Raw genomic sequence first — 24,115 nt, 5'->3', positions numbered from 1 at the left:
ATGAGATGCAACATATGGCCAAAAGTAAGTGGACACCCGAACATTCCAGCCATATGTGATGTTGTTCCAAAACCATGTACATCATATGCTGCTGTATCAGCCTCCACTCTCCTGGTTTCAAGTTTTCCACCAGATGTTTCCGTTCAGCTATTTGAGCATTAGTGAGGTCCAACACTGATGTTGGGTGATCAGGTCTGGCTGTACCCAAATCTGTTGGAAAGAGTTGAGGTCAAGGCTCTGTGCAGGCCAGTTAAGTTCTTCCACACCAAACTGGGAAACACATTTCTTAATGGATCTGGCTCTGTGCACGAGGGCACTGTCATGTTCAAACAGGACATGTTATTTCCCAAACAGTTGCCACTAAGTTGGAAGAACACTATTGTTTAAAATATCACTGTTAGGTGTAACAAAAAGGTGTATTGTCATTAGAACTAAAGAGCTGAGTTCAAACCATGAGAAACATCCCCAGAATCACCCCTATTTTTCTATAGGGCACATTCGCGTTGCGTTCCAGAGGCGCCACGACCCCCGTGAGCAATCTGCAACATTCAGGTCAATGTTTGATATTCCACTACCCACGACGCGCTGGGCGGAAAATCCTGGTAAGTACTATGAGGACATTCCTGTCCACATACTTCTAGTTATATAGTGTGACAGAGCGTATATGCAGTGGTGTAGTCTATGTCAGTGGTTCTCAAGCTTTTTTCAATAATGTACCCCTTTGAACAGTTTTTTAAGCCATGTACCCCCTAACCAGCGCAAATCATTTTTGGTATAAAAAAAAAAGTCTATATAAAGAGGAACAATACAGCGATGTCGGCGATAGATTTACTAAACAACAGCCTTGTACCTGGAAAACATTTAAATGCTAATGAAAAAAGCGACAAAAACTTGGAAAAAGACGGTAGAAAGAAGGAAGTAAGGCAACAATAGGTCGAAAGTAGTAACAAAAACTTGAAAGAAGGAAGTAATTCAATTCAATTCAATTTTATTTATAGTATCAAATCATAACAAGAGTTATCTCGAGACACTTTACAGATAGAGTAGGTTTAGACCACACTTTATAATTTATAAAGTCCCAACAATTCTAGTAATTCCCCCAAGAGCAAGCATAGTGCGACAGTGGCAAGGAAAAACTCCCTTTTAGGAAGAAATCTCAGCAGACCCAGGCTCTTGGTAGGCGGTGCCGGTTGGGGATGTGATGAACAGTGGCAATAATAGTCACAATAAAGATAATGGAACAGTGACTAAAAAATGGTAGTCGTAGTAGTTCATGTCATAGCAGGGCACTGCAGGGCGTTACAGTATGTAGCGTGGCACAGCAGAGCATAGCTGGACGTAGCAGGGTTCAGCAGGATGCAGCAGGACACAACAGGGCACCACAGAGCGTAGCAGGGTGTAGTGAAGCAGGACCACGGCGACAGCTGCAACCAAGATCTTGGTGCCATCCTAATCCAAGGAAATATACTGGGAATAAACATAAGGACTCCGGGGAGTAAACTCCCCAGAGCTAGGTTAGTAACAAGCATTTCTGGATCTCCTCACTCCCTAACTACAAGCTTTATCAAAGAGAAGGGTTTTCAGTTTATTCTTAAATGTGGTGATGGTGTCTGCCCCCCGAACCCAGACTGGGAGCTGGTTCCACAGGAGAGGAGCCTAATAGCTGAAGGCTCTGGCTCCCATTCTTCTTTTAGAGACTCTAGGAACCACAAGTAGCTCTGAATTCTGGGAGCGTAGTGCTCTAGTGGGACAATAAGGTACTAAGAGCTCTTCTAGATATGATGGTGCTTGACCATTTAGAGCTTTGTAGGTCAGGAGAAGGATTTTAAATTCAACCCTGGATTTTACAGGAAGCCAATGCAGAGAAGCTAATATGGGAGAAATATGATCTCTTTTCTTAGTTCTTGTCAGAACACGCACTGCAGCATTCCAGATCAGCTGGAGAGTCTTAAGGGACTTATTTGAGCAACCTGATAGTAAGGAATTACAGTAGTCCAGCCTGGAAGTAACAAATGCATGGACTAGTTTTTCTGCATCGTATCACATTGTTAAGGCAACAGTAGGTCGAAAATAGTAACAAAAACTTCTAAAAAAAAAATAAAAAAAAACAGTAGAAAGAAGGAAGGCAACACTAGGGCGACAAAAGTGACAAAAAATTCAAATAAGTCACAAACTTCTAAAAAAGCGACAACAACTTTGAAAAAAAGAGACAAAAACTGATGAAAAAAAAAGGAAGAAAGGCAAGAATAGGTCAAAACAAACGACAAAACCTTCAAAAAAAGGTGACAAACTTCAAAAACAGCGACAAAAACTTTGAAAAAAGCAACAAACTTGGAGCAAAAAAAGACAGTAGAAATAACTACAGCCTTGTAACTGAAAAACATTTTGCAAACAATGTCACGTACCCCCTGCAGTCCTCCAAAGTACCCCTAGGGGTACACGTACCCTGATTTGAGAAACACTGGTCTATGTGATACGCAGGTATACCCACAAAGAAAGCTCCAGGATTTCCATATACCCACTTAAAAATGCCCAATGACCCACACCAACATACTTTCCATTATATTTTTGACATATTTTGAATTGTCATCTGTGTTTTTTTTCTTCACATAGTCTAAATAAAGGTATTTCCACCATAAATTGGTGCATTAAAGCGTATCCGAATAGAGGAAATGAAGTCGTTGATGCTCAAAACTTCCCTGGGGAGGACACCCAGACCTCCCACTATGATATGCCCCCCCCTCCGCCAAAGGCAGATTCTGGCCAATATACCCACTACTAGAGTTGAGCCGGATACTCGGCTGAAACGAGATAAAGCACTTTTGACGGATAAAGCACTTTTGCCGAGTACGAGTATTATACGAGTAATACAAGTCAATATCTGTGCTCGGAATGAATTAAAATCCTCATTGGGTAGCTGACTGTGTCTGCGTTCTGTGATAGGCTAGTCGTCACAGCGCCCCTCCCCTACACACATACAGATGTATTGTGTTGCTGTGTCCCGCTCTGCTCACTCACACAGAACACTGAGAAGAGAACAGCTCTCTCTCTTTCTGTCTCTCCCTCAGTCACTCAGGTTTGCAGGTCTTTTCCGTTAACGTTTAGGGTTTCTTCAGCTTCAGGTTTGTTTTTTACTTCGGTTTGTAGTACTTACTTATTAACCACTAGAGTTCTGGTAAATGTGGGGTTTGTTCAGACGTGGTGCTTGGTAGAATGCAACTCGCGTTGCGTCTCTGCCTGTCGGAGATTTTTTTTCTTTTTTAAACCGTCAGCTGGCTCTAAACAGATCTGAAAAAACAGCGTCGGACTATTTGATCCGTAGAATACAGTCCCCCCCGCCCCCCTCTCTCTCTTTCTCTCTCTCTCTCTCTGTCTCTCTGTTACTCACTCACACACACACACACATACCTGGTGTGGAAATAAAAAAAAATAAAAAAGAACCAAAAAAAAAAAAAAAATCACACTGATCATAAAAAATTAAAAGTTAAAAAAAGAAAGTTATGTTAAGTATGAAAACTCTTGTTCATTACATTTTACTTCATAATTGCAACCGCATGTGTTGTATTCATTGTTGCAAAACTTGTTCTGTATATAGTTCGTTTGTTATCATGATCAAAACCAGTGATCTGAAGCTCAATGCTGATGCTGTCATGTAAATAGTTTTCTAATCAGCAATAAATATAACAATTTCTGATCAACCCATATCAATTGCATGCTTAAAATAACATACCGGTTAAAGCCCCACCCATTTCAAGACAACCCGACCCACTTCTGGGTTAAATCCCGCCCACTTCCGGGTTAGGCCCCGCCCAGTCCGAGTACAGATACAAATACAGATAATTCATATGGTTAACAGATACAGATACAGATAATGCTGTACTCGCTCATCCCTACCCACTACAATACATTAGACTACACCACTGAGGATAGGACTATATAGCTGTCTGAATAACCGCAGTCCCCCATGTGGGTTGACAGTGATTCTTGCGCGTGCATCACGGTGTAATGAGCAGGGCCTCGCACCCCCCCTCCCCCCCCCCTTGCGACAGCTCTGCATGTTTGTATCTGTTTTCTCAGAACAGCTGAAGAATGTGTTGAATGACCCTGTCAAAAGGAAAATGAAGAGACATCAAGAGAGCTTTACAACACTAACCTTGTTTTTTATGAACGTCATAAAAAGCCAAAGCCAAAACCGATTTATAGTTTTATGATGTTAAATTGTTTCCTTCACTCTAATATCATGTTATAAATACACATTACAAGATACACCACCGTTCAAAGGTTTGGAATCGCCTGCCACAAAAGCTTGATTGGGTCCAGTCAGATGCCTGAGAGGACTGCTTTATATTTTTGAAAGATCTTTGATTCTTTTAAATTGTAGATCTTTACAAATAGATCTTATTTTGTATGAATGGTTTGTTTTGTACACGGAAAAAACACTGTACAATGTTTCAACCAGACTGAGCAACAGTTGAATAAGAAGAGAAGAAACCAGCAGGTATTGGTAAAGATATAAATGGGAACAGCTTCCTGTTTCAGTGTCTATTGCACAATAATGCAGCCTAAAACAAGCTGGGAGTAACAGGCAACGTGTTGCTTTAGCAAAGCTCGTCTTCAAACTTCACAATAGAAATAGAAGGTTAGTCTAGGGTTAGCACTGTTGGAACTGGATCAGGGGAAATTAGCTGAACTGTGTGAACTGACAAATCACAGTTTACAGTTTTTGCCGATTGCTTACACACTGAAATCAAAAGTATTACACAATTATCAGAACCTTACACTCAAGGAGCAAAACATTGCCCCAGATGTGCACCACTATAAGCACAATGTCAGCCTCACACGTTTTGCAAAACAATACACACACTTGTATACATTAGACACAGAAGTATATCATGAAAACACTGACTGTCAAATGACCACACCTAAGAGCCAACCTGTGAAACACAGCCATCAGGTGCAAACACATGATTGCTTAATTGTAGACACACGAATCAGGTTTAAGCACTATAAAATTGCAGCAGGTAAGTCTAGTATTTTCTGTACTGTATTTTCACTTTTTTTGTTTGTTGTTTATTTATTTTTACTGTAATTGTAACCTGTACCGGATACAGTATATTATGTTAGTCTGTTGTTTGCTGAGCTAACAGTGTTATGCACACTACTGTAGTAGCATGAAAACTGGGACATGTTGTTGTTGGGATTCTCCACGTTGACATGTTGACTGATTTGGGTATATGGAGAGAAATACATTATATCTTCCTCAGTCTGCAGCATTGGTCTTGTGTAGTGTTTGGTGAACGTATTGTATATTTGCACTTTCTCTGTGTACTTCATATACAGTACTCTAACCACTGAGAAGTAGAAGTAGACGCTTTTTTGGACTGGAAAACAAATTCAAAATCAAAGGTGCCAACAGTATTCTCCATTCACACTGGAACCATGTCTGCTAGTGTTGTCTGTACTGTGCCTGTTGTGCTATTTATTGTTTGTATTGTTTTTTTTTTGTTTTTTTACTATTCTGTGTTTTAACCCAACTGTGAAGCCAAAGGCAAATTTCCACATTCATGGACAATAAAGATTATTATTATTATTATTGTTATTATCCCCTGTCATGTAACACTGTGAGGACATGTGAGGACAACTAAATGGAAGTTGTTTTGTTTACTGTAAATGTAATTCTTCTTCTTTTGGGGCCAAAACTATTTTCAAATGTAAATATGACCTTTATACATGTAAAAATGCTGCTTTGGTGTCCGCACTAACATTTATGGATCACTTTCCAAACATTTGAAAATTCCTTGCCTGTGTTTGATGACCTTTGACCTGCACAGTTTGGGTTAATTGAGGCGTTTCACATCCACAATAAAGACTGGGAGGCTGCTACTCTGATGAAGACAGATGAAAGGGTTTACACAACAATTCAAACGGTCCCAGTTTTGCCTGAAGTGGTAAAAGGTCAAGTTCATACTGCGGAAGTAAACCCTCTCTTTGTCATTTTGACGCTAAAACGAAGTGAATGTAAAAGCAAAAGGAGCTCCACAAGAGATTGTTTAAAACATGTGTGTGAAGCTCAAACACAGAGCTAGATGATTATCATGTAAATTATTTCAGCACTACATCATCCCTGTCAGCCTGCAGGCTAACTGCTGTGTGAGATAGTGTGTGTGTTTGTTTTACAGAGGCCATGTATGTAAATACATCCGCTCTGTGGAAATGGCCTGTTAAATGGATGGTTACACACATGTACACACTACGGACAGACTGCTGATCACAATGAAACCTCTCAGGACTCTGAGGGAAAATGCTTGTAGGTGTGTGTGTGTGTGTGTGTGTGTGTGTGTGTGTGTGTGTGTGTGTGTGTGTGTGTGTGTGTGTGTGTGTGTGTATGTGTGTGGCGTGCATGCGTGCATGCGTGCGTGCGTGCGTGCGTGCATGGGTGCGTCAGTGATGCTGCCGCTCCACTAAGCCGTGATTGAAAGGTTGCAGGTTCAAACCTTTACGACAGACGTGTGTGTGTGTGTGTGTGTGTGTGCGTGTGTGTGTGTGTGTGTGTGTGTGTGTGTGTGTGTGTGTGTGTACATCCAGGGACGAGGTCTGAGCTGTTCCAGGAACACGCAGCGGATTGTGTGGTCTGCTCCGGTGAACAGTGCTCAGGTTAAAAGTCTCAGTCTTTACTTTGGGTTTGTTTGTTTTCTACATCAAGGAGCTGAAGCCTGTTCGGACCACAGTGGACGTCACTCTGTACGTCCCACGTGGATAACAGCTGTGCTTTTGAAGTCAGTGTCAACAGCGCAGGTTTCTCTCTCTCATTTTCCTCCTGATGGAGACAGGAGTAATCGTGTATATAAAATAACGTGCACAGATCAAGATAATCCATCACAGCAGACTTGAAAACGACCTAAAAAACGTTCTGGTTTGTCCTCAATTACGCTTCAGTAATAATTTTATTATGGAATATCAAGCATTGACTTGAATGGCCGCGATTGCTCACGGGGCCTCCGTAATGCAGCACAGACGCGCTCGGTGGAAAATAGGGTAAGAATTTAATAACTTTGCATTAATTTAGAAGATCCTTCTCATCCAAAGCAACTCACAATAAGTGCAGTCCCGCCCCATTTTGTGCCTCTCGTGTTTTCAGCCTGTGACTCTGCTGTCCTGACTCAACACATTCTCATCAACTGATTTGTATGATATCGTACGAAAACTAATGCACAACAATATATATCCGAAGAAATGATGCCGAACGCTGACCGGACACCAGTGATGCCGGGTTACTCTAATCTGACCACTTTTTTCAGTAACGAGTAATCTAACGTGTTACTATTTCCAAACCAGTAATCAGATTAAAGTTACTTATCCAAGTCACTGTGCGTTACTATTTTTGTCATTTTCCTTAGTAAAATTATATATTGTTTTTGCTTTCTTCTTGCGTCTCAGGGAGTGAAGTCACGTATGCGACGACAAGTCACGTTTTCCGCACGTGGACAGGTCACGTTTTCAGCATGTGGACAGTTAAAGTGTACCATGCAGCGACACAAACGTAAACAACAATGGAGGGAGGAGAGAGATGCGCGTTTTCTAGCTGGAAATACAGTCACTATTTTGAGTTTGTGTCAGCTAAAGATGGCAATATTAAGGTTCGTTGTACACTCTGTGCTGGTGGCGACAAAGTGCTATCTAGCTACAAAAATACTACGTCAAATTTGAAGAAACATTTGGAGTCGCAGCACTGCAGTCAAACTTACAGAGCAAGTCCCGCCAGGTGGTGCAAAGCAGAGAGAAGAAGGTCCCCCACCACCCAAACAACAAAAGCTGGACTTCGGTGCAAAACCAGTAAGTGGGGGAGAGTTGAAGAAGTTGGTTGGGCAGTATGTTGTAGAGGAAATGCTGCCCTTAAACACGGTTGACTCGCCTTCGTTTCGTGCGATAATAAACAAGATCCCTACTACTGTCAATGCCGAGTTGCCTCACAGAACAGCTTTGTCACGGTTGTCATTTTTATGTTGAGGCAGCGGGGTGTTGTCAGCAGCTGCTGAATGTAAATAATAAAGTAACTTGTAATCTAACTTAGTTACTTTTAAAATCAAGTAATCTGTAAAGTAACTAAATTACTTTTAAAATCAAGTAATCTGTAATGTAACTAAGTTACTTTTTCAAAGTAACTGTGGCAACACTGCCGGACACGTAACGACCTGGTGACCGGTCACATGACAGTTAAGTTTAGTAGTCCATACAGTTAAATTTAGACGAGAAAAGGTTACTGTGAGCCGGGTGGAGAGCACCGCGAGGTTACGGTCTTTTTAGCGGATGCTGCAGTTGAGTTCAGCCGACAAAAGGTGACTGTGATTTATTTGTTTGTCTAATAATTCCGGCGCAATTGTACATGTCATGAAAAAGAGCTTTGATGCAAAAATGTAATGTATGTGTAATATATCTGCTAAAAAGATATTTGAGAAGAAGATAAAAGGTGACTATGAGCCGGGCAAAGGGCACCGTGAGGGTTGCAATTGAGTTTAGCCAACAAAAGGCGACAACAGTTACGTTTAGCCACCAAAAGGACTAGTTAAGATTAGAAAAAAAAATTGTAGTTTGGGTTAAAACACGGATCCCCTTAAGTTGTACTCCCGGGACATGAACACCTGTTCCTGGGTGAAAGTCTTGTGTTTTCCCCCTTAACTTCTTCCGGGACACAAACTCCGTTCCTCCGTGTGAAATTCCTGTGTTTTATGACCCACCCATCCTCCTCACCCTCCTCCCTACCCGGTTCTTCATGCTCTTATACAGCGGCATTCATTGTGGTGCATTCAGTAATTAAGGCTGGGCAATATATCGATATTATATCGATATTGTGATATGAGACTAGATTTCGTCTTAGATTTTGGATATCGTAATATCGTGATATGACATAAGTGGGTTTTAAAGGCTGCATTACAGTAAAGTGATGTATTTTTCTGAACTTACCAGACTGTGCTAGCTGGTCCATTATTTGCCTTCACCCACTTTGTCATTATATCCACATTACAGGTGATTCTTTATCTAAAAGTGTGAAGATATTTTGTTAAAGCACCAATTGTCAACCCTAGAATATCGCCGCAATATCAATATTGAGGTATTTGGTCAAGTATATTGTGATATCTGATTTTCTCCCTATCGCCCAGGCCTATTAGTAATACATACTTAGTATACATACATATTACAGTGCATTACTTTTCGTGGCTAGATGTACGACTGGTTCATGACAGCAGCCTGCCTGACTTCAGTTCACCACTAACTACAACAAACTTTGAGCTAGCAAGCTAAACATTGAAAATGGCAAATTTTGAAGAACATTTGGATCGTGCAACAAGACAGGCCTGCTTTGTTCTTTCGGGTAAAGATTGTAAAGATTTACAAAGAATATGTTTACAGCATTTCCTCTAACTGGGACGTTTTGGGACCGATTGGTGGGATTGCTGTGGACGATACACTGGTAAGAGCAAAGTTTAACCATGTGTCCAGCTAATTTAAATAGCTCACTTAGTTACTGTATTGTGTGAACAGTTAACTTCATTTAATATTGTATTGTATGTGGCATTTTCTTTTGCGGTGCAATTGTTCCACCATAACAAGTTCCTTCCCGAGACAGATTTTGGAGAGCCGCCGTTGCTGCGTTGCGACGATTGTGATTGGTAGATAACGCTTTTAGTACATTTATGATTAGATCAGTATTTATTACTCCTGCAGTCGTTTGACATCAAGAACCGAAAGGTATGTCCACTACAGTTTATCACGTGCAGGTAACACAGAGCAGCTCTTTGCTCTGTTGCCTGAAGCAGCTGCTGATTAGATACCAGATCAGCTCCCCAGGCAAAAAAAACATAACAAAAAAAAAAAACAGGTAGGATTCAACATGTTGAAACTGCAACACCAGATGGATGTCTTGCATTGCAGGTCGTTCTGTCAGTGAAAAACAGATGTTATCGTATTGACGCTTGACTTTTTGAGGCCAGTTTAAGGGAATTTGTGCTTCTGAGTCAGGTGTTTAAAGATGATTTAGCATCGCACTTTTATAACATCAGACTGATGATGGACACTTAAAAATAATAAACAGATCTAAATCGATGCAGCAGAACCAGGGATATTTCAGGTGTGTGTGTGTGTGTGTGTGTGTGTGTGTGTGTGTGTGTGTGTGTGTTTTTTTTTTTTTTCTACACACTCATCTTTGTCAAAACCTGGTTTCTCAACAGTTTGGCAAGAGACAGCTAAAATACAATAAGACAGGCATGAAATATAGGAATAACAGTTACAGTGCAGTGTAAGAAAAGAACAAATACTTGATTTATTAAAAGGCAGCAGCAAACAGAAAAGTCTTTAGCCTTGATTTCAAAGACCTGGTATTGCAGTGGACCTGCAGGTTTCTGGGAGTTTGTTCCAGATATGTGGTGCATAAAAACTGAACGCTGCTTCTCCATGTTTAGTTCTGACTCTGGGGACAGAAAGCAGACCTGTCCCAGACCGCCTGAGAGGATAATGGACAGGAGGATAATGTAGCAGCAGATCAGAAATAAACCGTGCAGTGCTTTATAAACCAACATCAGTGTTGTGAAATCAATTCTTTGAGGGACAGGAAGCTAGTGTAAAGACATCAGAACTGGAGTGATGTGATCCACTTTCTTGGTCTTGAATTGAATTAGGCTAGGTCTTAGAAAAGTTAGCAGGAGCGACAGAGCTTCACCTTCTGCATCACCAATCATTTCTTTTAACAGTGAAATCAGAGCCTGCCCATAATACACACACACTCATAACCATGTTCCCTGGAAAGTTATTAGAGTAGTAAGCACTCAGTGGTCAGGACACAGACAAATGTGTGGTATGTATTCCTAGAAGGAGTGTGTGGTCTTATATAACCTCCGCCTGGCTGTGTGTTGGTACGCTCAGTTTCTGTCTGGACCACAGGCAGCTGGTCTGCAGCCACAACTTAACATGTTGTACATTTGGAAGTAGAAGTCAGTGAATCAGGTTTCATGCCACGGCAGCAGCGTGGCTTTAGGGATGCAACGTTCTTGTTGGTCTACCACTTGGTCCAGACGCAAAATATTGCAACAAATTATGGATAAAACGCCATCAAAGTTGGTACAGACATTTATGGTTGCCATGAATCCTGACTTTGGTGATCCCCTGACGTTTTATCTATTGCCAGGAGCAGGCCAGACTGTTCAATACTTTGGTTTATGAACACAAGCATGGCTGTAGACAAGAACGCTGATATTGGACGATTCTCTAAAAACCCAGATGTTCAATGACAACATTTGTTTACATCCAGTGCCAACTTTTAAAAAAAAAAAAACTTTCTTTCCACAATGTCTGAGCATGGCAACTATGTGTGGTTAGGGGAAAATCATGGGTACAGTTATTAGATGGAAAATATTAATGGTATATAATATTTCCCATTCATTTTGTTTGTTTGTCGATCTTGTGTTGAGGTAAATGTCATCCTGTTAACTCCTGGAACCAGTTAGCTGCTGGAATTTGCAATTTGCCAACTGGTTTTTTTTTTGTTGCCAATGAGCACCAGAAAGCACCATTTTGGTCTCTGTTTGGCTCATCCATCACATTTTTGTGAAGGATGCAAGGTTGAGAGTGAATGCGCAGACTGATCTCATGAAATGGCGTATGTATGACCGCCAATTCGTATGCCATTAATGGCATGTTATCAAGACGCATACTCGCTTTTTAGCATGTTTATCAATGCCGTTTGGCCTCCATTGACTTACATTACCTTGAGATTGCATGTGAATTTACGCCGTAGCGAGTAGTATGAAAGGGTGAAAATCCACATAGGGAGGTTGGTCGGGGTGGTGGATGGGTAAAACACAGGACCTTCACCCAGGAGACCAGGGATCGTGTCCCACGTGTCACCGGGGATCGGGTCCCGCATGTCACGTTTCCTAAACTCAGCCGTCGCTTTCTTCTTTTACTAAATCCAACCGTAGCTTTCTTCTCGCGATAACACGGAAAGTGGCCATAACACGCGAAGTGGCCATAACACGCCAAGAAGGGGCTTAGGAAAGTGGGCGTGTATGTTTACGCAAAGTCATGATGTCATGTTGGAATGCAAGTAAATGAGAGTGAATGCCTCTGAATTGGGAAAATCATCTTGTGTTTTTTTCATCAATCAAGGTAAATTAATTTCTAATTAAATTGAAGTGACAGTTGGTGCCTTGTAAAAAGAGTGCAAATTAATTTGTACCTGCAATATTATATGTACTTTTTTTAAGGGGTTTTACCTCCTAAATTCCAACAGAAAACCCATTAAAACACCCCAATATATAATAATCCATTAATGCGACAATTCATTTAGCCTAAATCTGGGATAAACCTATTAAATACCAGAATACTCAAGAAGAATACCCTAAAATATGATTCATTTCATATGCCTAAACCCCAAAGCAAAACAAAATCCTACCATTAATAACACTTAAATTTATGATTAAAGAATTTGTCAATATTTTTTAAATAAATGTGCAAGCTACCCCTTACCCAATTTGTTAATTGGGATCTGTGGCTACCATACCAAATATGTTATATTTTCAGGGGTAAATTAAGGATTAATTAAAGCTTTATTAAGGGAATGCTGTTTCATAGTGCATACATGCAACTTTTTATAAATTTCAGAGTAAACTGATTTTTGAGAGTTTAAAACCCAAACCGTGTTTTAATGTATGGTTGTCAAAACAACACATGAGATGTTGGCAGATCACAGAGTTTCTGTTCAGTAAGACAAATAAAGAAGTATTTACAGCTTTGAGCGTCTGGAACCAAGATGGCTTGCAACTTAAGAGTGTAGCTGATAAATACTGCAGAAATACGTTGATGCTGCAAAGTTGCTTTCAAAATTCATAAAATAAAAGGCTGAATGAGTTTGTGTTCTCTCTATTTGAGTTACGAGTGCATCATCAAGTGGTGAAACTACCTTTTAAACCTCCACACCGACCGTCACCTCACACCCACTTTATCCTCTGAGTGAAACCTTCCTGTCGACACTTTAAATGTCTGGCAATCCCAACTCAGCTGCTCAACTGAAGGGGTTTTCTGAAAAGGTTAGTGATCAAAGTGAAAAACAAATGGACCAAAGTGTAAAACTTTCCACTAAAGTGACTTTTTTGCCTCTAGATGTTTTCTTTTCTTTTTTGCAAATGCTTCCAGTTATTGTTGATTACAGTTAATGACAGACAGCCTGGAGATAACTAATCTCACATTCTTGACAGGAACATTTGAATAAGATTTGCATTCCTGTAAACTTCCCTCAGGGTGTGACCCAGCAGAAGACAGCACACTCTGAAAACTAGATGTTCAGCTTGAGAGATGCTGAGAGAGCTGAAAAACAGCACTGCCGTAAAAACATTAATCAAGACTTTCTAGAACAACTTCCTTGTGTTTAATGTTTGTGGGGAAACTTAACAGATTGACTTGAATTCAACAAAGATCTTTTCATTTTCTCAAAGATCCTCCTGCGTTCACACCTGGATAGCATCCTGAAAATGTCCCTTTTTAAGCTGAAAGTCTTCATTTCTACTTCTACTTTTTCAAATATGACTTTGTATTATTCTTTCATGCGATTGTTCAGGAGCATACAACAAAATTAAATTGTTCAAACAATGTAATTCATCAATTTTGAGATACTGGCACTTTTATTTTGTAGAACTTCACTACATTTCAAAGAAATTACTTACTCAACAACCACTTAAGTGACTTTGCAGATACAGATTTCATTTGCAAAATACAACAATGTAATAAAATATGATATGCTGCTAAGAAATATATGAACAGCTTTAATCATATCCTACAAAAAACACATTATTTTGTGTCCTTTTCATTCTTTACCGTACAGATAAAGTAAAGTTGGCACCATGAGAAACATGGTGTCTTCAATTTGAAGAATTTATTAAAAGTATGCATCACATACATACTTTGTACTTACGCTTAATAACATTGAAATATCATCACCCTTTTACCTTGTTAGCAAACAGTTGTTAATTTACACATCCAGCAGTCACAAACCAACATTACAGTATCATGTATTTGGAGTCTTGCTTGTGTCCACCTGATGTAAGTCCAATACTCTCTCTTTTAGCTCTGTTTTTGGTCTCCACCAACTCCTGAGGGAAATATCTGACTTCTTAGCTGCTAAATGCTCCGCAATGTACACCAGCTAGTCTCGAACTGTGTCTGTCTGCTGATTGCTGTGGGATTTTAAAGCTTTTTTGTTTTTATTGAAAACAGCTGCCTGCTGCGGCTGAAAATGAGAACATAGAGTGATGTCAAAACACTTCCAGTGGCTGCCAGAAAAAAACGTACACTAGAATTTCTGGGATTTCGCAAGAAGGTTGGTATTCAAATTCCCTGTCGCCGCAGGTTCAATATTTGAATGGAATTTGCATGTGAGTGGAGATCAATCTGGGGCCTCCATCATGTTTTTTCTTTTCTTTTGTTGCATCTAAGCTGTGAGGCAATCAAGACGTTAGAGAACATTCCTGTCAGGGCAACGCTTATCTCTGGTATCGCCTATCTGCCGACGGCGTTGACAGGAGGTGTGGGCTGTGGGGGGCTGTACTATTTACATAGTCCTCTGTTCACTTAAACCAGTTCACAATCAGATCAGAAATCATTGTCATCACTACTGTGCTGCATACCTGCTGTAAATGTACAGGAAGTGATGCAGAAGCATACAGACAAATCACAGTGTACTTCAACAATAGAAAGTTTCCTCAGTCTTTGTAAAACTTTCCAGATACTTTCTGTGTAAACTGGTTTGCTTGAATGAATGATTATATTTCCCCTCTGGAGCCAACGGTTTGTAGGTCTGTTATTCCTGATCCATTTTACTTTTTATGCAAGAGCAGTAATGTATTTCTTTGGGTGTGTCCACTTTGTCTCAACCTGTCTCATGTAGTGATGTGCTACATTATCCATCATGATTTTTCCCCGACCTGAAATAATGGAGCTGAAGGGAAAATGTACATTATAGGTTCTGTTTCAGAAGCAAGAAAACCTCATTTAAAAGTTCAAATTGACACTTGGGAAACAAAATATATTACAATCATTTGTCAAGATAGGATCATACATTTAAAATGTATTCATTTTTTTCTGATATTTTTTCTTTTGTTTTTAGTTTAACAAACACCATTGCCCATAAGCCTAAAGCTGTTGCAGTTTTTAAATGTCATCAACTTGACAGACGTGACAGGGTATGAGTAACCCTACTCATACCTCGTATATACTAGGTATAAAGGGTTTCTTTCAGACAGCAGAGACTACAGCTCTAAAGTTGGAAAGATGACATTAGAAGAAAGCGTTGGCGAATGAAAGAAGTAAATGGACTGCACTTATATAGTGCTTTCATTCAGTCTGACACACACACACACACACACACACACACACACACACACACACACGCCAATAGTGACAGAGCTGTCATATAAGGCCCTGTTCACCAGTAGACCTTGTTCATAGCAAACATTTTGGCTTGTCATTTCAGGAAAAGCAGAGGTGTAATTGATACAATGAAATACAACTGCATCACATTTGGGTGAGCTATTTTCAGTATAATGTGCATGTTGGTGCACTGGGACCCTTAATGGCTTTTCCTGCTACGACAAGTCAAAATGTCTGCCGTGCCCTAATGGAACAGCAGCTACCTTTAACCACCAAAATGGCGCCATAGGAGGTTCGAGCTCTGAAGCGAAGCTTACCCCGTTGGAGAGTAGAGGAGAAAACTCAGCAAAAGCCGCCACGGTTGAATAGGACATAAAGTGGTTTTGATGATTGAAATTGCGGCCCTGAAGCAGCGATCCAGCTGTGCTCGTGTCCCGAGTCAGGGGGAGGGGTTAGACCAAGGGGGTAAGCTTCGCTTCAGAGCTCGAACCTCCTATGGCGCCATTTTGATGCTACAAAGCGATCACCCGACGTTAGCATTCCATTGACTGCCACTCATTTTGACGTCACTGTGACAGCGAATAACTTTACATTTGAAGCGTTTAAAGACTTTATTTGTCCATTGTTTATTTCTAAAGAAACACGACAATGTATAAAAGGCTCCATTACCTTGTATCTCACGTTTATGGCTCCGTAGTAGACGTTTTTGTAAAAATAGGCTAACGATTGTGTCATAACCACGCGACTTACTGTCGCATAGTAGAGGAATTACCGTATAGTACAGGAGAAGCTCGCAGGCAGTTTCGACTTACATTAGCTGTTTACGTTTAATTACTAATATTAACTAGCATTTTAGTTAGCAATAATTAGCCTGTGTCGACGTTATCGCCTTACATATACCTACGCTCTCCGTCTCTGCAAGATTGGGAATGATTGAGATTTCTCTTGGCACAGCTACCAGAAGACTTACAACTTTCAGACAGGTTGCTCACGTCACATTTACGTCGTCTCTCTCAGTTGGAGGCTGCGCAGTAATGCTCGGCGCTCACCGGAAAAGTGCTTCTAAAGGCCTTCACTGGTCTCCGTCCAGAGCAACGGGATCTGTTGGTCCATTCTTATATACTGTCTACAGAGGAGATGCTACTTTCATATCTTGCTAGCTTTTCAACATTACCAACCCTGCCTTTAATGTGCATGAGATAAATGAATACTGTAAATCCAGGATCTTGTGGCGCCTCTGTGATTACAACCCAAAATGATTGAATTTTTTTGACTGCGTTTCTCTCTCTTTTCTGTTTTATTTTGGGACAAATTGCATTAAAGTTAAAACATTGCAGTTCAGCAAAAAATAATTACTTAATTGTTTAAATAATTCACAAACCTTTTAAAGCATTGGGGAGTTTTGCTCAATGTTTCCTGTTATTTTAAGAGATAAATATGTCCATTTTTTTCACACATAGCTAGCCAGGAAATTAATTGGATGCACTTTTGTATTGTTTTATTGTCATTGTATTGTATTGTATTGTATTGTATTGTATTGCTTTTTCCCTGCCATAAACCAGATGGTTGAATTGAAAAGATTGTAAGTGATGCTAACATCTCATTTTCTAAAATGAAATTGAATAAAACCCTCTTTATTGCTCTCTTGTATTGTAGCATTTAACATTTAAAATTGCTCTTAATTGTTCTTTTAAAAGGGTTTAACTTTGTCAACCAGCATTGTTTGAATTTAAAATATTGACCGACCAATCAGTCACCACGCCCACACTCTGAGAGGAATCTGAGTAGTTGAGAGATGAAGTGGGACATGCAGGCTTTGTAACAGCTTCGACAGAGACCACCATGACTTTCAGAATAAAATGTTCTCCAGTTCTAACTCAGACAAACGCTGTCAATGATTAAACTCAGTCCGCCGACACGCAGTCACTTTCTGACTCGGCCCATCAACTCTCTGCTCATTCTGAGACACTTAATGACTCAAACACACAAAGAGCTGCAGCAGCTGCTTCCAGCCTCACAGTAAAAAGAAACTAAAGAGAATCACCATTAACCTCTGCTTCCCATTCACAGGGGTATTTATGGTAGTACACCAAATAAAGAGCAAGTACTTCGTAGAAAGACACGCTTTTGTTTTCTGTTTTTGTGTAATACAACTGAATCCAGGTCATCGACTTTACTTGGTCCAATTCGGGAATCATTTTAAAGCAATAGTTTGGATATTTTTAAGTGGGGCTGTATGAGGTACTTATCCATAGTCAGTGTACTACTAGTCTATATCCTTGACGTTCCACTTCTGGGATTGCTCTGGTGATGCAGGAAATTCTGCCGGATGCATGTATTTTCCGTGTACTTCCGCTTTCTTTGAGTTGGAATTTTAAATTCGGTGGATTTATGAGGACTATGGATAACTGCTCCTCAGATCTCTGCAGGGTAAATTCAGACAGAGGGCAGTGTCAGTGGGGGGTCTGGGGCCTTGTTGGTGAGGCTGACTGCTGAGGGGAAGAAGCTGTTTTTCAATGGTTCCAATCATGGATGTATAGGCTGAAATTACAGAAAATCCTCAGGAGGAAGAACAGCAATAGCAAAAAGTAAGAGCAGGGATTTATTTGTTGGACAGACGGTGATCTGAAACTGTTCCTGAAAGGTATGTAAGCCTACCTAACAGATAAGACTAACTGATGTGTGTCGTTCTTTCCAAAGGTCTCTGTTTGTGCCCGTCCAAACTACAACGCAACCCATGTTTTGGTTTTCAAACCAAAACATGGGCAGCAGTGTTTCCATACATTGAAAACCACAGTGCCCAGCTGTTTTAGTAAATTAATGAGCCTTTTTTTATAAATGCTTTTTAAAGATCTTCAGCAGGAAACTATGGGCTTGGGACTGAGAGCCACAGACTGATGTAGAAGTACTGAGGGATGGAATCATCCATTGTTGCTTTTGGTCTTTTCTTGGGATCTGTTGACAATAAGAAAATATCTCCTGCATAAAACATAACAGTGGAAACAATGACAACCCAAATACAACTACATTTACAGTAACAAGTCCAACTTTACTGCACTTCATTTATTTCAGGACAGTACCAAGGCATTTGGCCAGTACTTTCATATTCCATCACAATGACCTATCCTTTTCTCATTATCCTATTTTACATTTCCCATCAGCAAATTGTTTCTTTTCTTTCTTTTTTTGTGTCTGAAAACCTGCTCATTAAAAACAAGTCTGAACTGTATTCATTATGCTTTGCTTGTTTTCCTTTTTGAATGGTTTTCCAAAGAACACAAATACAAGGATAAGTGCTGATGTTGGGGTGTGAAACGCCTGCTTTCTGAAGGAATATCTTTAGTTTTGTCTGCTGTCACGGAGTGGAAATGAGATGAAACATTGGTTGATTGTGGGTAAAACGCCAGCAGAAGTACAAAACAAAAGCTCAGAGAAATTGGTATTGTATTAGATAATGTCATAATTGTATCTGAGCCAGCAGAGGTCAGAGAGTAAAAGTGCATTTCCTGATATCCACGCTCTGTAAAACCTTTATGCTCTTTGAGTACTTTCAGGTCCCAGTTTTAATAGCGACTACGAGTCAAGGGCATTTCACATTTACTTTCTGAATGACTGAGCCTTCACACTTGTCAAGATAGTGGTATCAGTGTCGGTTAGACAAAGCGTTTCCGCTGTATAGGTATGAGTCACTGAATTGTAAACCAGGCTACAGCAGGAAATGTTCTGTCCATATTTGTCAGAGAGAGACTGATAAAAAGGTAAGTTGAAGACATGAATACGCACAAATGCAGTGTGCAAATGCAGTGTGCAAATGCACACACACACACACACACACACACACACACACACCTTAAATTGTGTGCTGCTACTTATTACAACAAGATGAAAAATGTATTATTGGCCAGATGTTGGCCCAGATTTCCATCATCCTGATATTCAGCAGCTACACCGGAACACCCAAAACTGTGGCCGTTAATCGCCCTTCAGAGGCTAAATAGCCGATAGGTTCCGAGATTGATAAAAATAGAATGACATATCTTCCCCATTTCTTCCCCCACATCACCAAACACTCTAAAAAATATATAGCTCTGTTTGCATACAATAGTGCCAACTTCCTGTTTTGCCATGAAAAGATCCAGATATGAATCCAAACCAGGCAGAACACAGTCATAGCTGTGCATATCACAGATCATATCTGCTATGCATTTTAGTCCTGTGGCTGAACATGCAGCATTGTGCAAAAGAAAACCACAAGACATTAGAAAAAAGAAAACCACAGAGCTGCTGATCACAATGTACAGTTTTTAGCATAAACCAAGCTTCAGTTTCAACAAAAAGAACTTCATTGCATAGTGAAGTTCTACCTTCTTCACTAGGCAATGTGCTACCTTACAGTATGCCACAGAATTGAATCAGAAATGCTGCAATATGTTAATGAGAATGAAAATTGGCACTCTGTGTTGCAAGTCAGTGCATTTTTAGAATAAAATATAGCAGAATCTATCACACAACAGTCAAATGAACAATTATTTTGTGTTGTGTTTGAATGTAAATTTAACTGAAATTAAAAAGCAAAGGCACAAAAAGTATAAGAATATAGTGTAAAATATCTGTATATCTATATCTATTATATGTTTTTTTCATGACACCTTATGCCCTCTTACTATCACAGGTGTGATGCTGTTTGTGGTTTCCTGTGTTCATTTTCTCACCTCCTCCTCCCTTCATGTAAATATCTCTTGAGGCTGGCAATATTTTCTAAATATGGCATGGGAAACAGGGGTATTTTGTTATCCTTTCTGTGGTTTCTTTCTCAAATACAGGCACATTGCATTGTTAGGAAGGTACATTTTGACTCAGAAACATGTAGATGTTACGGTAAATTGTTTTGAGAATTTGACTAAATACAAAATAATTTACAGAATAGTTTTTACACATTTTATTTATTGTAGGAGTTCTTGGAGGGTTTCCCACTGATGGGCATTAACTACAATCCAGTGTACAGTTAAAAAAGCTTCAATCTTGATCAGTGTCTTGGAAATGAATAATAAAATCAAAACATAAGAAAATACTTCCTGCTTAGTGAATCTGAAATCTGAAAGAACCGCCATGATGTATGGAGTCCCACAAGGAGCGGTTCTTGGGCCCCTCCTGTTCAACCTTTACATGCTTCCTCTTGGTCACATTCTCCAAATTTATTCAGTTGCTTATCAAAGCTATGCAGATGACACCCAGATCTATCTGGCGCTTTCACCAAATGATTATGGTCCTATAGACTTGCAATGTCACTGCCTTGAAGAAGTAAAGAATTGGATGCAAAAACAATTTCTTCAATTAAACAAAGATAAGACAAACATAATTGTCTTCTTCAGTAAAGAAGGAAGTACTTCACTCGATCCTAGAGGACTGAAAACTAACACCTACGTCAAGAGCCTTGATTTAATCATCAATTAAGATTTAAATGTCAGTGGCCACATTAAAGCTGTAATAAAATCATTAATCTGGCATCTTAAAAACATAGAAAATTAGAAACTTTGTGTCCAAAGCCACACTTTTATTTCTTGTAGGGTAGACTGCTGTAATACACTCTTTACTGCCCTTCCCAATAAGACCATTAGACAATTGCATCTTATTCAAAATCCTGCCATTAGAATACTAACAAAATCCCAGAAAAAATAACATATTTCTTCAATTCCCAGCAGTGGCTTCTGGTTAAACTTAGAATTTATTTTAAGGCCCTACTTATTGTCTATAAGTCATTCTATGGTCAGGATCCAAAATATATATTGCAGATATGTTATATATAGATATATTGTAAGTACAAGCCTGGTTAGTGGTCCCAAGAGTTTAATCCAATGCTGGTGAAATTATTAAAACTAAAGACTGTTCTCCTTTCCACAGCTTTTAATTAAACCTGTTTAATGGTACTTTAATTTATTTCGTCGATGCACCTTTATGAAAAGGTCTCTGTACTTTCATTTTTCTCATTGTATAACATTTATTGTGCCTGTTAAGCACTTTCACTGACCTCTGTGTATGATAAGATGCTTTATAAATAAACTTGCTTGCATGCTCAGTTACCAGTGGGGGAAATGTTGCTTCAAAAAAACCCAAACTTGAAACAATGAAAAACATGCAGATGAGGAAGTGGGTGTTTTGCAGAACAGATGTGTGTAGTCAAAGCATGACATATTTTTGTTAACTGTTAATCTATCTGATCAGCAGCCAAGAAATGCAACCTTTGAAGGGTATGTAGTAAACTTTGAGTAATGTTTCTAAAAATAGCACGATAAGTTTTTGTTGATACTGTATAATGAGATATGGACTTTTTGCTTTACATCAGATATCATTTTATCCACTGTTAAGTATTCAATGGATCTAATGTTTCCTGTCACAGTAAGCTAAGTATCATAAACACCCAAATGACTTGTATGCTCGATGCCAACACAAAATAATTCATTCATTTCATGACCTATAACTTTCACTTAAGGGTGATCTAGTTGAGAGTTTCTTATCAGGTCAATTTCTTGGCTTTGACAATGAGCATTATAAATGGATCTATGTTTATTTGCTGTTGCAGTGTTTGCTGCATCGATATGTTATGAGGAAAAAAATACTCTGTTGCAAAATGACTGCCCATTTATTCAAGTTGTTCACTGGATTCATACGCATATTGGACCCGACATGTATCGTCTCAATGTAATTCTTATGAAATGGCTCATAGTCACAAGCAAAATAATGAATATTCACATGCAATGTTTTATATAATCACTCATTAAAAGAAATATTAAAATGTTTTGATAGAAACACAGAAACCCTTGGAACAACATGCTGACCACTTAACTGTGACACCAGGGTGTTGAACACTGCTTCACTAACATACTCCCCCATTAGCTGAAATGTCACTCAACGGATAAAAATAACTTTAGTTATTGAGGTTTGTAGAGGCCAGAAGTGTTTCCAGGGTACGGGGGTGTTTGAGAAGAAAGTGAAAGTGTGTGTTGAGTCATCAGAGAAAGATAGTGTGTGTGTGTGAGTGTGTGTGTGTGTGTGTGTGTGTGTGTGTGTGTGTGTGTGTGTGTGTGTGTGTGTGTGTGTGTGTGTGTGTGTGAGTGTGTGAGTGATAAAAGCAAAGCGGTCAGTCAGGACAGTGAGTATTGCAGGGGGGGAGTTTAAATTGACACATTTCTTCAACTGAACCATCTGTCAATTAACTGTATTTGAAAATGATTTTCCAAAAGTGTAACAAAAGCAGTTTATAGACAAAGCAACATCCAGGAAAAACAAAGAAAAACAGGAAGGATTTGTGTGTTTAAGTGGATTTACAGGATTTATTCTGCTTTATTCAAACCACCGGCTGTTTGTGTTGTTGCAGATAAAGGCCCATCTGCCTGCGTACAGCAGAAAATGAGGGGTTATTATCACTTTACAAAAAGGGAAAACAAGATAATCCGCCTTAATGCTGAATCCAATTTGATGACAATGGCTGTGCGTTTCTGTATCAGCAACTGTTCTCATCACACAACGTTTTCCTAATGTTTCTTAATGAGTTTCCTACTGAAGCACATGAAATGCTAATTACTTATCAGGTCTGTATTTTAAAATTGCTAAGAGACTTGTTACTGCAATGGCCCCTGTTTCATCATGGTCAGATTAACCTGTTAAGGGGACTCCAGGGGGGAAAAAAAAAATACTGTTGGGCACCTAATGACCCTCCCATCTCCCACCCTCTGCTCTGCATTGTGTATTTGCCCCTGCACCTCCGACTTCCCATCAAATGCTGTGCACACAGTGGACCTCACTTAGCAGCTTCATTGTTTAATGCTTTATTATTTGCCCAGAGACCGACCACACTACTGTGATGGAACAACACTAGCTGGCTCCAGGTTTTCTGTGTGTTTTGAGATCATCTGATTTTATTTGATAACTTGAGTTGATTTTGCTGTCCATAGATTGTGAAAGGTAAAACCAGAAAAGCTGCGCTGCCGTGGACAATGTGGAAGTAAATAAAGGCTGTCTTGGTTCAAGCTGGCTCGGACTACACAGCCTCTGTGTTTTTCTTTTATTATCTGCATTAGTATAGGCACATTTCATAACCCTCGGCTACACGGGTGACGCAAATGACAGTTTGAAATCAGATTTGAGCGTACGGACTAAGAAGCATTTGCAGTACTCGCCACTCGGACACCCCTGACTATCAGCGCCAGGAATCAAACCAGCAACTCTAGGGTGAATGATCAGTCTGTGGTAATTTGGCTCCGCCCATTGAGATTACCTGGGCCAATGAGAATACAGAATTTCTGCCCCAAAAGCAGCACTGGCTCAGATAAACATTTCCAGGACTAAACCTGAAATCTGTTGATATTAATCTAAAACTGATCTATTGATCGAGCATGTGTGTGTGTGTGTGTGTGTGTGTGTGTGTGTGTGTGTGTGTGTGTGTGTATGTGTATGTGTATGTGTGTGTCTATGTGTGTGTGTGTGTGTGTGTGTGTGTGTGTGTGTGTGTGTGTGTTTTCAGTTATGTGTTTGTTTTGGAGGAAAATCCACGGTAAGGTAATGACGTTGGAGGGGCTGTACAGAACAGAACTTAGTGGGCACCAAGGACGACTGAAACCCAGTGGACCAAAACACACCCTTCATCTATGTCTATATATGCTTCACCACATACACCCACATTGACTGTCCATGTACGCTGTGA

Source organism: Sander lucioperca, chromosome 16, assembly GCF_008315115.2.
Source record: "Sander lucioperca isolate FBNREF2018 chromosome 16, SLUC_FBN_1.2, whole genome shotgun sequence".
In the NCBI taxonomy this organism is placed as follows: domain Eukaryota; kingdom Metazoa; phylum Chordata; class Actinopteri; order Perciformes; family Percidae; genus Sander; species Sander lucioperca.
This window is presented reverse-complemented; position numbering follows the sequence as displayed.